The sequence below is a fragment of the Phalacrocorax aristotelis genome, chromosome 3 (assembly GCF_949628215.1).
Source record: "Phalacrocorax aristotelis chromosome 3, bGulAri2.1, whole genome shotgun sequence".
NCBI classification, from domain to species: Eukaryota; Metazoa; Chordata; class Aves; order Suliformes; family Phalacrocoracidae; genus Phalacrocorax; species Phalacrocorax aristotelis.
Genome location: NC_134278.1, coordinates 48192465 through 48205745, shown reverse-complemented (window position 1 = coordinate 48205745; position 13281 = coordinate 48192465).

Genomic DNA, 13281 nt, shown 5'->3' with positions numbered 1-13281 from the left:
TAAGTGCTGGTATTTCAGACCCCCACAGGCTGCTGCTGACTATATCTATGTCTTATTCTACTTCAGATATATGTAGACTTTGCTATAAATATCTAGAAAAGAACAGGATTAACGAAAGGGGATGAATCTGTAATACAGTAGGGTTAAAAAAATTCTGTATGAGTCTTGGGGCAGGAGGCAGAAATTAGCCATTTTTTTCACCAATAATATTTGTGATTTACATTAGTTTTTCATTTACTGTATTTTTATTTCTTTATCATTTGATATTCTATGAAGTTTTTCTCAATATTTGTTAGTCAAGATTTCAGACTGTAACATGAAAAAGCTGGACTGAAAGCATTTCATCCAGGTTGGTAAAAATAATTTTTCTTTTTACCAGCTAAGTGATATGAAAACACAATATCAGAGGTTCTTATCTTGGGTTCAGTTAGTTTTATCTGAAAGAGAAGCTGCTGAGTGCCATTAACTGCTAGAGGTCTCAACTGAATTGGAGTCCTGTTGCATTACATGGTTAAGTCCAGAAGGCTATGTAAATAACCTGAGCTGTCAATGTGAAGGAAGCTTCAGGTAGGTATTCCTATTCCAGGATCATACAGCACTTGTCAACCAAATTCAGTCTCTGGGTTTGCTAAACCTAAGCCTGTATAAAAAAGCCATTGCCTTTTAACTCATATCCTAGAAAATCAATTTCACTTCCTGCTCATAGAAGCACATTCAAGTTTTGTGTGATCCCACTTTGGAATCTCACGCTAACCCAGCTTCTTTAAGTAATTCCCGGGCCCTACGAAACAGACACAGCAGCATTTGTGCTACCTGATAAATCAACATCAGTATATTCCACAGCTGTGTGCTGAGTATACTCACAACAATGACAAAGACCTGTCTATCATAATTGCATTTTTACTGCTTTAAATACACAAAAAATGGCTATATAACCGGTATTTGGAACACATATGGTAGTTCGTCAGTTACCACCACTAAAAATAATATTTTTCAAAGCTGATGATCTTCTAATAAATACTAAACTAAAATAATCCTGCTCCAAATGGGAAAAAAAATTAGAACACTTTAAATTAAGACAAATAGCTTCTTGCCAAGACATCTAAATGCTAGCGTCAGTAATTGCTTAAAAAACATCTTAAGTTCTGTGCTACATGAACAGTAAATTTTACCACAAACATGGGGTTGGTAACATGAAATTTACACTTGACTTTAACTTGCAAATATTTCATTGTTTAAATATTGCATAGCCAATGGCATTACAGACCTGATTCACAAAACTTCCTCTGTAAATCATACAAAACCATTAAAGCTTAAAATTATGAACTGCATAAATCCAGCATTTGACATTTGTATCTTAGTTTGCTTATGATTTAGCTTAAACTATGCAACATATAGAACTTCCTAGAAGTAACCTGAACACAGTAATTACAAGATGAAGGGTTATTATTTTTAGTAATTACTAACTTTGCACTGATTTGTGGGGAAGAGGCAGGAAAGAAGTGTTCATGTTCATGTGATTTAAATTTCTTAGATGTATCTGTTGCTGTGGGCCATGGTAAAAATGTTGTATATATACCAAGGATGGAGAAAACGATTTCTGAGTGGCTGTGTGAGCAGATGCTGTGGCCGCCTGGATCCAAACACATAAATACAGGCTTTTAAGGTTAAACAGATTATTTTCTGGAACTCAGCCATACTTGTGAGTCAGTAGTAGAACATGTGTCTCAGCCAAGGATTCTTGTTAATCTGGAAGCACCTAGTGCTTTTTGTAGGTCTTCCAAGTCTCTTGCATCTGAGCAGATGGGCATGTTCTCCTCACCTATCCTGTTTTTTATGCAGAGCCCTGATTACTAATCGTTTAAAGACGCAGAACAGGATTACATTTTTATGTGGGTTAATAGGTTCTCCTACCTTGGTATATTCTCTTAAGGACTTAGAAGGTAGTACTGAGTGAACATTATCTATAAAGTATGGAGTATTTCAGGCTTATCTCCTGTCTCCTTCAATATGTCCACAATCTCACTGGATTAAACTACAGATGTGAATGTACTGCCTACGTTCACTTTATGTTGATTATGTAATTCAGACCAAAAAAGTAGTCAAGTGAGATCTCATTACCAATCATCTGGGCTATACAGTGCTCCAACCTAAAAGATCCCTTTTATTGTTTGAAAATAAACAGTGGATATTCCTTCATGTGGTATAAAAATGCACTTCTTTTCCAATACTATTTCAGATAAAAAGCATCCTTCAGAGGGAAGGGCTTTATCATACCATATACAAGTTTCATCAATGTTAAAAAAAGAATTTGTGCATTTAGAATGTATTTCACTGTGGCTGAGACTTTGAAGAATTTGGAGCTAAGGTAACAACATCTTGGAAATGTAAATATGCCCTCACTGATGTCACGTATGCATGTCTTAAACTTTGGTGGTTTTGGTCCAACAAAAAAATAGCATTCACTGCCCGTACTCTCCATAGGCTGTGTGAGGAGCAGCAGGCACTTCAAAAAGGACATCAAACCCCATTAGATGATTAGGAAGATGTCTGAGTTTATTCATTAGGAAATGTTAAATCCCTTATGCTCTTACGAACATAGATTTATAGGGCAGAGCAGCAAATAGATAGCTGTCCGTGCTGCTCCAGAACTTCACAGTAGACAACTGGTCTTTTGAATTTCTTTGATTTCTGTGCTAAATTGGAAGAAGAGGCTTTAGTAGCAAAAGAAGAGAAGAACAAGGCAAAGGTAATGATTTTGTGGTGTCGCTCAGGAACTGGGACGTCTTGAATGCTTGTCCTTGCTACAAGAATTATTTAAGACTTCCAGGCAGTGGTTGCAAATGACTGGAATAAGACTAGGACTAGGACTAGGTGGAAAATACATGCCTACTATTTATTGAACATATATAAATTTATACATGTTCCTTTTCTGGGTTAAATATAGGTGGCCCATCCACCTCGGTAAAGACCGGTGATGATTGTCTTTAGCAGGAAAGGTGACACATTGTGATATCAAGCCCCAGTTCATCCCTAGATACTATCACCCTCCTTATCTAAGCTTCTGTCTCCCTCAGATTTTCCAGGGGGGTCCAGCTCCCACCTTAGATAGATAGAAGAGAAAGGTAAATTTATTTACAAATCATTACATACCACATTTGCAATACATCAAAACATTAAGAGCTTACAATAGTACTTACCTGACTAACAAACGTATGTATAATGTCCACTGATATAAACAGTGCTTGATTTGATAAATGGCAACCTAGCTTTTCCTGCCAGGAACTACAGAGTCCTTTCAACAGTTCGCAGTTGCCTTGGTACCATTTTCCATATGCACCTAATGGAAATCCCATAAATTTAATGATATTGACGTTAGTCAGTTCCTGCACTGGATCATTTAAGTGTTGGTATTTCTTAACTTGTTCCACCACAGAATCTGCCAAAGATGTTGATTTACTCTCGTACGTGACCGTGATGTCAATAACCAGGGCTTGGCTTCTTTAAACAAATACCAGGTCCGGTTTATGTAATTCATTCTGTTCGTCTCTCAGCAGAAGCTCTTGGGATATATCCAGTCCTTCTTTTTTTGCCTCCTCCACCCACAATTCACATAAGTGATTATGCCTTTTAATCCTGGCATTCTGTACTGCTGGGCAATATCCAATAATGAGTGCATAGGACTCATTCTCCTTCTAACAGTGACAACATAAGTTGACTTTCCTGTCTACCCCTTGTTAGAAATTCTCTTGTCGGGTAGATGTTGGCTCTCAACTGTAATGCAGTAGTGAACTTTCTGTGGGGAATGCCCCTATAAAACTCTATCCAGTTGCTGATCTTACCCTTCTTAAAGTTGGAAATACCATGGGCCTGGGAAACCACCTTGATCCCATTTTCAAATTCCTGTTTCCTTCAGCGGCATGGTCTTGGAAAGATGACTTTTGGAGTAGTTGTGAATGTGTTGGGTTTGGTCCTGTATAAAGAAGGTTTCTGCTGCTAAGAGAGCTGAAATTCTTATTTTATTTTTCATTAAGCATGTGACTACGGCTTCTTCCTGACCAGGCTGTTGTTCCCTTTCAGTGCAAGAAAACATTGCAAGGTGGCTCCGGCAGGATTTATGTTTTGCCGCTGCTCCCAGTTTCCCTGTACTTCTTGTTGCATTGAAGGAATAAGCACAGATTATTGCTCACAAGCTATAGTAGGAGTAGCAAATGGCTCAGTGGGGAGGTGTCATGTATTTTTCCTCACCCATCCTCTTCAGGCCCAGAGGGATTTTTCTACATGTATAAGGCAGTATTCTCCTGAAGCAACACTTCCCTATGTTTATTCACATTTTTTCTCCCTACTCCTGTGTAGCTTGGGCATAGAAAAAATTTATTTAGCCTTTATTTATGGCAACTCTAAGGCATTATAATGAAAGGGTAATTTTTAGCATGACATGGCAGTGCAAATGCAGGACTATAATTTAGTGCATTAAGTGTCATTAGACCTCTGTAAAAAATCAAACTGAGTATTGTTGCATATAAAATCATAAATGTTCATCTCCAAAGAAGAAGTAAAATAAAGACCTTGCAATAGGAACACTTTTCATTTCAAACTCAATATATGACAGATCTGGATAAAACATAAGATGACTATGGGACCTTTTTGGTGTTCTACAAGTAACGATAGGAATCCTTTACTTAAATTAAGAAACTAAAGAATAAATAGTAGTACATGTAACAAACTTAATGGAAAGCACTGAAGCTCAGAGGATACAGAAACATTCAATTGTTATTGCTTGAGAGCAGTCATTTGTAAATAGGCTATTTTTGTCTCTGGAGGTGAGGAATATACTCAAGGGCTTCCTGTTTTATCAGGAATCTGTAGCTTTACCGGTTGGTATTTACTTGGCATTTACTTTTCATTTTAATTATGACTGGAAAAAATCGGTACTAAAGCCACTGGCTGTTTATCAGTGTTTACAATCATGACAAGGTTTGTGGAGAGTTCACGTTATACATGCTAAAATAATGATACATAATTACTTTTAGTGATGTCTGGACTCCGAGTGGATTTCTGGAACTACACAGAAATGTTTGTGTAGGTTTCTCTCTGTCATGACTATAGAGGCTGCTTGTAATATGACTCAGCCCTTTTTCCTACTTTGTTTGTTATACTAAATCTTTGATAAAATTTCTAATTTGAAATAAAATTAAAATAACATACAGTATCAAATATTTATCGACTGGAAGTTTTAGCCAACTTTCTGCATAAAACATAGAAAATAGAGTACAAAAGGAATAATATTTTTTCCACTCTCTGAGCTTTAGCTCCAACGCTTGAAAAAAATAGTCTCTATTCACCTTATCAGATTTGTTTCCCTCCTTCTGAAGTAATTGAACTACAAGGCCTTTGGGGTCCTGAAAAAAAATGCTTAATCTGAGCTTTTGTGGTTTTTGTTTCTTTCTGTTCTTTCTCAAAATCTGACTGTCTTGTTTACAGAGTCAGGAAATCAGCTCCTGCCCGTTCAAGCTGGCTCTGAAGATAGGGATTGTTTGTTATGTGTTACTTTGTTTCATCAGTTTATTTTTCAGCTTCTGTTTTTCTCTTGTCCCCAAGCACTGAAAATATACAAATACAATTCTATTGTAGTTAGTGCTACTTGTCCTTTAGACACTTAGTCCTTCTTTTTCTGGCTTTTTCCTGCCTTTCCTCAATCATCTAAAGTTGTACTTGCTGCTTCTGCCTTTTTTTCCAGCAAGGACTTCTATTTATACTGTCTTAATTCACTGCTTTTCTGTTTTCCATCTTTAGCACGTTTCACTGAGAAGGCACTTACCTACTTTCATACTTCTCATTTCCTTTTTAAATCTTCACTTTAGAAGGATGGGGAAAAGCTGCTCCTACAATGCTGACCTCCATAACAGACAAGAGAAATACTAATCATCTAGAGAGAAGGGGAATTTTAAATAATATGCCAGTAATACTTGGATCTTAAAAAGAAATGGGGTAGTCATTGCCTTCATGGGCACTGGAAAGCTGATGGTAAAAAGTGTCATTACAGCTAGGGGGAATTACTCCGTAAGATAATTCTTCTTAAATTCCTGCTGTAACAGTGAACCCACAGAAAGATAAACTTTTTTCACAGTGCTAGAACCCCTTCATAGCACTAAACAAAAGAGTTTTGGGGAAGGTAAATAAAAGCTATTAGGAAATTAGTGATTTGGCTGTAGCCCTAATAGCATTTGCTGATAGCAAATTTTAATAGCTAAAATATTTCCAACATGTACAAAAAATATAATATTTTATAGCATTAATGTTTCAATGTCTTTCTCCAAAATTCAATGGGAAAAAAAAGCCGTGGTTTAGCCTTACTCTGCAACTATGCACCATACAGCTGCACGCTCGCTCCCCCCACCCCAGTGAGATGGGGGAGACAATCAAAGGGCAAAGTAAGAAAACTCGTGGTTGAGATAAGAACAGTGTAATAATTAAAATAAAATAGTAATAGTAATAGTAAGTAGTAGTAGTAGTAGTAGTAGTAGTAATATAATGGAAAGGGAAATAATGAGAGAGACAGAGAGAGCTGAAACCCAGGGAAAAAAATCAGTGATGCAACTGCTCACCACCTGCTGGCCAATGCCACCAGTCCCTGAGCAGCGATCGCTGTTTCCCCCGGCCAGGTCCCCCCAGTTGATATACTGAGCATGACATCATACGATATGGAATATCCCTTTGGTCACTTTGGATCAGCTGTCCTGGCTGTGCCCCCTCCCCTCCCAGCTTCTTGTGCACTGGGCAGAGCATGAGAAGCTGAAAAAGTCCTTGACTAGTATAAGCACTACTTAACAACTTAAAAACTAAAACATCTCCACATTATCAACTCTGTTTTTAGTACAAATCCAAAACGTAGCCTCACACAAGCTACTCTGAAGAAAATTAACTTTATCCCAGCCAAAACCATGACCCAGATACACATAATTCATTATAACATGACAGTATCAGTGAATTTAAACTGAATAAAGAATCACCTTCTACTAGAAAAGAACAACTTCAGGCTTTTTGTAAAAAACAGGTGAATTTTCTGTTGGGGTGTGTCAGCTCATTGAATCTGAATCTTACCATGGGGTGGAGTGGAAATAGTAAACCTTTCAGAGGGGGGAAAAAAATACAAAATGAAGAAACCAAACAAAAAAAGGCAGAAAGTTCTTAGCACAGAAGTGTCAATACTTCAAGCTTCAGGCCATTCACCTGGAGTATTGATACTCCAGACTGACAACTCAGGTTCCTTGCTGTGCTCAGCACAGAGCAAACAATTTCCTATGCGTCAGGCAAATGTTGTGAGTAGTTGTTCATTATAGGACAATCTGTTCTCTCCAGAACTTTAAAATATTTTCAAGAATACTTTACTATGTTCCAGGGAAGTTCCCTAGATATTGGATTAGCCTCTCATTTGACTCTTTGATGTAAATTTTTGAAAGGCCTTATGTAAAGTTATGTGGAAGGAGAGTGTCTGCTCTTTTAAGGGTATCTGGTGAAGGACATTTTTCAGTCCAGCAAGAGGTAGTCAGATACTCACAGAACGGTATAGGTTGGAAAAGACCTTTAAGATCACCAATTCCAACTGTAAACCTAACACTGCCAGTTCCCCAGTAAACCATGTCCCTAAACACTACATCAAAACATCTTTTAAATACCTCCAGGGATGGTGACTTAACCACTTCCCTGAACAACCTGTTCAAATGCCTGACAACACTTTCAGTTGTAGTATTTCCAAATATCAGGTCTAAGCCTCTCTGGTGCAGCTTGAGGCCATTTCCTCTCATCCTATCATTAGTAACCTGGGAGAAGAGACCAACACCCACCTCTCTACAACCTCCTTTCAGGTAGTTGTAGGGAATGATAAGGTCTCCCCTCAGCCGCCTTCTCTCCAGGCTAACCAACCGTGGTTCCCTCAGCCACTTCTCAGGAGACTTGATCTCCAGACACTTCACCAGTTTCGTTGCTCTTATTTGGACATGCTCCAGCACCTCAATGTCTTTCCTGTAGTGAGGGGCCCAAAACTGAAAACAATATTCAAGGTGTGACCTCACCAGCATCTAGTATAGGGGGTTGATCACTTCCTTACTCCTGCTAGACACCCTATTCCTGATACAAGCAAGGATGCTATTGACCTTCTTGGACACCTGAGCACACTGCTGGCTCATATTTAGCCATCTGTCAACCAAGACCCCCAGGTCCATTTCCACCAGGCAGCTTTCCAGCCACTCTTCCCCAAGCCTGTAGTGTTGGATGGCATTGTTTTGGCCAAAGTGCAGGACCAACACTTACCTTCATTAAACCTCATATAATTGGCCTCGGCCTATCAATCCAGCTTGACCAGATCCCTCTGCAGAGCCTTCCTACCCTCAAGCAGATCAATACTCCCACCTAACTTGGTGTCATCTGCAAACTTACTGAGGGTGCACTCGATGCCATTGTCCAGATCATTGATAAAGATATTAAACAAGACTGGCCCCAAAACTGAGCCCTGGGGAACACCACTTGTGATCTGCCACCAACTATACATAACTCCATTCACCACCACTCTTTGGGTCCAGCATTCCACCCATTTTTTTACCCAGCGAAGAGTACACCTGTCCAAGCCATAAGCAGACACTTTCTCTAGGAGAACACTGTGGGAGACAGTGTCAAAGGCTTTACTAAAGTCCAGGCAGACAACATACACATGCTTTCCCTTTTCCACTAAGCCAGTCACCTTGCCATAGAAGGAGATCAGGTTAGTTAGGCAGGACCTGCCTTTCTTAAACCCATGCTGACTGGGTCTGATCACCTGGCTGTCGTGATGGCACACAAGATGATCCCCTCCATAACCTTCCTTGGCACAGAGGTCAAGCTGACACTGCTCAGATGCAGTGGTTTTGCCTGGGAGAGAGTTAATTTTCTTCACGGTAGCATGTACGGTGCTTATTTTGGATTTGTGTTGAAAACTGTTGATAATACACTGAGGTTTTAATTACAGCTGAGGAGCACTTGCACAGCAGACAAGGCCTTCTCCACTTCTCACCCTGTTCCACCAGAACGTGGGCTCAGGGTGCACTAAGAGGCCACACAGCTGGGACAGCTGACCCAAACTGACCAAAGGGATATCCCACACCATATGACATTGTGCTCAGCAATAAAAGTTAGTGGGAAGAAGAAGGAAGGGAGGATGTTTGGAGTGGTGGTGTTTGTCTTCCCAAGCAACCATTATGTGTGATGGAGTCCTGATTTCCTGGAGGTCACTGAACATCTGCCTGCTGATCAGAAGTAGTGGCTGAATTCCTTGTTTTGCCTTACTTGCACGTGCAGCTTTTGCTTTCCCTATTAAACTGTCTTTATCTCAACCTACAAGTTTTCTCACTGTTAGCCTTCTGATTATCTCCCACTGGGTGGGGGGAGTAAACAAGCGGCAGTGTAGGGCTGAGCTGCCTACTGGGGTTAAACTAGGACAGAATAAAAGAAGTAAGTCATAAACAAGAACATCCAGGGACACAAACCTGACGAAAAAGGATAAGGAAGGTGGGGATGAGAACGAAACCTAGTCAGTCACAATAATTGATGAGGGCATGCGAGAGGGTGAGGATGTTTATTCCAGCAAGGTTATCTGGCTAGGGATCTTGTCAGCTGGGAAATCAAGGAAAAGGGGGGTAGCCAGAAACCAAAATATACCAAGACACAGACTTGACAAAGAAAACATGGAAATAATGGCAAGAAATGAGCCTCACCACTCACTACTAATTGATGGATTATCAACTGGGTAGAAACTACAGATGCTACTTCCAGGAAGATCAACATGGACTTGCGACAGATAAGATTGTAAACCAGGGGAAGGGTGCAGTAATCAGAGAGATGTACAAACCTACGGGGGACTTGTGAGGAAGAGGGGAGCAGGGAGGAACAAGAGGGAGTAGGCAAGAAAGGGTATAAAATAGTCTGGTGCCATGTAAAATGGGGCCTGACAGTACACTTGTCTGGCTGAACTCTATATCTGATCACTGCAGTTTGTCCTATCCTCTTATGTATCCTTAATAACTATTTTATTAACTGTATCTCTGCATAATCTCACCCTCTTCCCCACGTGTGTGTGTGCTGAAAGGACTAAGCCCCAGCTACTGGTAAGACCAGTACTGGTGTTAGTGAAAATTTGTGCCAGCTACTGGAGTCAGATCAGGGGTGTGGGTACACCTGCCCTGTGGTGCCAGCTACTGGAGCAAGTAGGTGTCTTTAGCACCCAGCCACTGCAGTGGAAACTCTGTGTGTCCCAAAAAACAGCTACTGAGGGGTATGGCATGAGTGGGTTGAGTAAGGGTCTCTGTGCCAGCGGCTGGATCAGGATCACAGGTCACAGTCCCTGTGCCTGGCACTGGCTGCTGGCAGGGATGGGTGTCTCTATCATCTCCAGTCCTGCTGTGTGTGGGGTGTACATCTATATTCACTAGCAAACTTTAAATTGGGCTAGGTAGCAAGCAGGGGAACCTTGGGTTTGTCTGGGGTATCAGGTGGACAGAGGTTCTGTGCTGGTAAACTCAGGGGAACTTGTTAATGTGGAGTGCATGTAAGAAGAATGTGTGAGTGCTGTGTGTTTGCTAGTGAGCATCAAGCTGGACTAGCCAGTGAGTAGGGGACCTGTGAAGTGTGTAAGGTGGTCCAGGATACAGGCAAGGCTAAGAAGCAGACAGAGGGACCATGCTGGTCCTTGAGGGAACTGTGAAGGTGCACTTGCGAACCTAGAGGGTGTCTTGTGTGTGCTTTAACTTGTGAACTTCTGTCTCTACCAACTGAAGAGGAGGAAGAGCACTTGGCTGTATACATTTAATGTTTTTAGTCCTATATGTGGGTGCAGTTGAAGGCACCACCTTCGCTGTGGCAATCTGTGGGATTGGCCATATCAATGTGTCTGTGCGTGTTTGTGTATAACCCTATGTGTGTTTGTGTGTTTCTCTGGGTCACGTGCTCAGCTTCGCTACGGGTTAAGCCTGTGACCAGGAAAGCTCCAGCCAGGTCCCTCAGCCTGGGCATAGACCATGGGTCCCTGGGGCACTGGGCTGGGCTCCAGCAGCCAGGTGGCAGAGGTTCTGGGCTAGATGAGCTGGAGGAGGTGGCCACCTCTCTTATACCACTTAACACTTACTTTCATCCCAATGCAACATGAAATAATTTTTTTAGTTTCAAAACCAGTAATGGTGGAGTAGAAAAATCCCCTCTGTCATCCCCTTAAATCAAGGATTTTTGATATGTGGACTGTATCTTTATCTGGCACCTATCAAAAAGAAAACCAGTCTGTAGCACTGGATTTTAGGTGGCTTCATAATATACTGTTGAAAAGCCGTCATTTTGATGATGTGTCCTTATGATTAGGCACGCTACTGATAATAAAATACATTGAGAAATATAGAACTTTCACATATCGTGCTGTGTAAAAGCTTACGTTAATACAAGCATTATTTTAAGGGTAAAGAAAAAATGTTTAGGATTTACCTTGCATTGTTGTGAAAACTGAGGGGATTGTAGTGCTTATTGCTACAGCTCTTACAATGTTGTGTTTTACATGAAAAAGTAGGTTAGGAAAATAAAAATCTATATAAAGGCTTTCACTGGCATTTCTGTTTATTTCTCAAATACTACATATTGTTACTTTGTATTGCGATTGCTTTTTCTGTACTTACTTCTTTTAGGGTCAGAAGCTTTAAACTGATAGCCATTTTCCCCTAATTTGTACAGAAAACACTAATTAATGAGTCATCCTTGGTTTAGACCTTTGTGAAATTTTTACTTCCTTCCTCAATCCTTCTCATACAAATCTACCCTTGAAATTATATGTTTAACTGTAACAAGGGAGATACTTGCCTTCTACTTCCCAACTTCCACATGTCTTTGACCTTTCTGTCTTGAAAGGCACAGTAATGGTACTGTTGCTTGAACTAGCAAAGCTCCTCAAAGTATAATGTAGGTATGGAACAGATTATGTTTGGTTTAAGCTTATTAATTTTTGGACAGATTCCACGTCACTTTATATATGGCATTTCTAATGAAATCAATGGAATCTCAGTGGGAGTTCTGCAAGTAGTTTAGCAAAAGATGATTAAATATGAGGAAAACATAAGGTACAGTGAAGCAGAGTACTTACCTAAACAGTACTATAAAATATGAAGATTTAAGCCTTCACAATGCCATATTTATTAGTGTTATAATATTCCATAGCTAAACAACTTTATAGCATTCAAAGGGGTAAGGCAATATATTTCCCAGTAATTGAAGGAGGCCAGGTGCAAACTCAAGTCATACAGGGTTCTCAGTATTTTATACATTACTATAGAATAATAAAAACATCTAATTTCAAGAAAAAAAATAGGTAATATAATATAATATATACTAGGTTGTATACTATAAACACAGTTCCCTTTTTCCTTACCTTTGAAGGTCTACTACTGTGCAGTCTAAAGATGATCACACTCTCTGGGAGTTTTTCTACAGAATCTTGTTTGGACAAGCTTTAACTCATATTTCTTTATTTCTCAATTCACACTGAGAGCTTTTCCTCATAGGCCCCATAAAAATTCATTCTCATCTTTGAAGACCCTTCAAAGCTTAGTAATTCTCAGATCTGTCCTTCATTCCTGTCCTCTATTATTATCTTCCAGAGTATTGCCTGATGTAGAATAATGTGTGCTTGCAGCCCAGAAGGACAACTGTACCCTGGGCTGCATCAAAAGAAGCGTGGCCAGCAGGTCAAGGGAGGTGATTTTGCCCCTCCACTCTGCTCTGGTGAGACCCCACCTGGAGCACTGCGTTCAGCTCAGGAGCCCTCAGCACAGGAAGGACATGGAACTGTTGGAGCGGGCCCAGAGGAGGGCCATAAAAGTGATCTGAGGGCTGGAGCACCTCTGCTATGAGGACAGGCTGAGAGAGCTGGGGTTGTTCAGCCTGGAGAAGAGAAGGCTGTGGGGAGACATTATTGTGGCCTTTCAGTACTTAAAGGGGGACTACAGGAATGATCGGGGTAACCTCTGCAGCAAGGCCTGTTGTGACAGGACACGGGGTAATGGTTTTAAAGTAAAGGAGGGTAGTTTTAGACTGGATATAAGGAAAAAATTTTTTACAGTGAGGGTGGTGAAACCCTGGAAAGAGGTTTGCTAGAGAGGTGGTAGATGCCTCATCCCTAGAAACATCCAAGGTCAGGTTGGATGGGGCTCTGAGAAAACTGATGTAGTTGAAGATGTCCCTGTTCACTGCAGGGGGTTGGACTAGATGACCTCT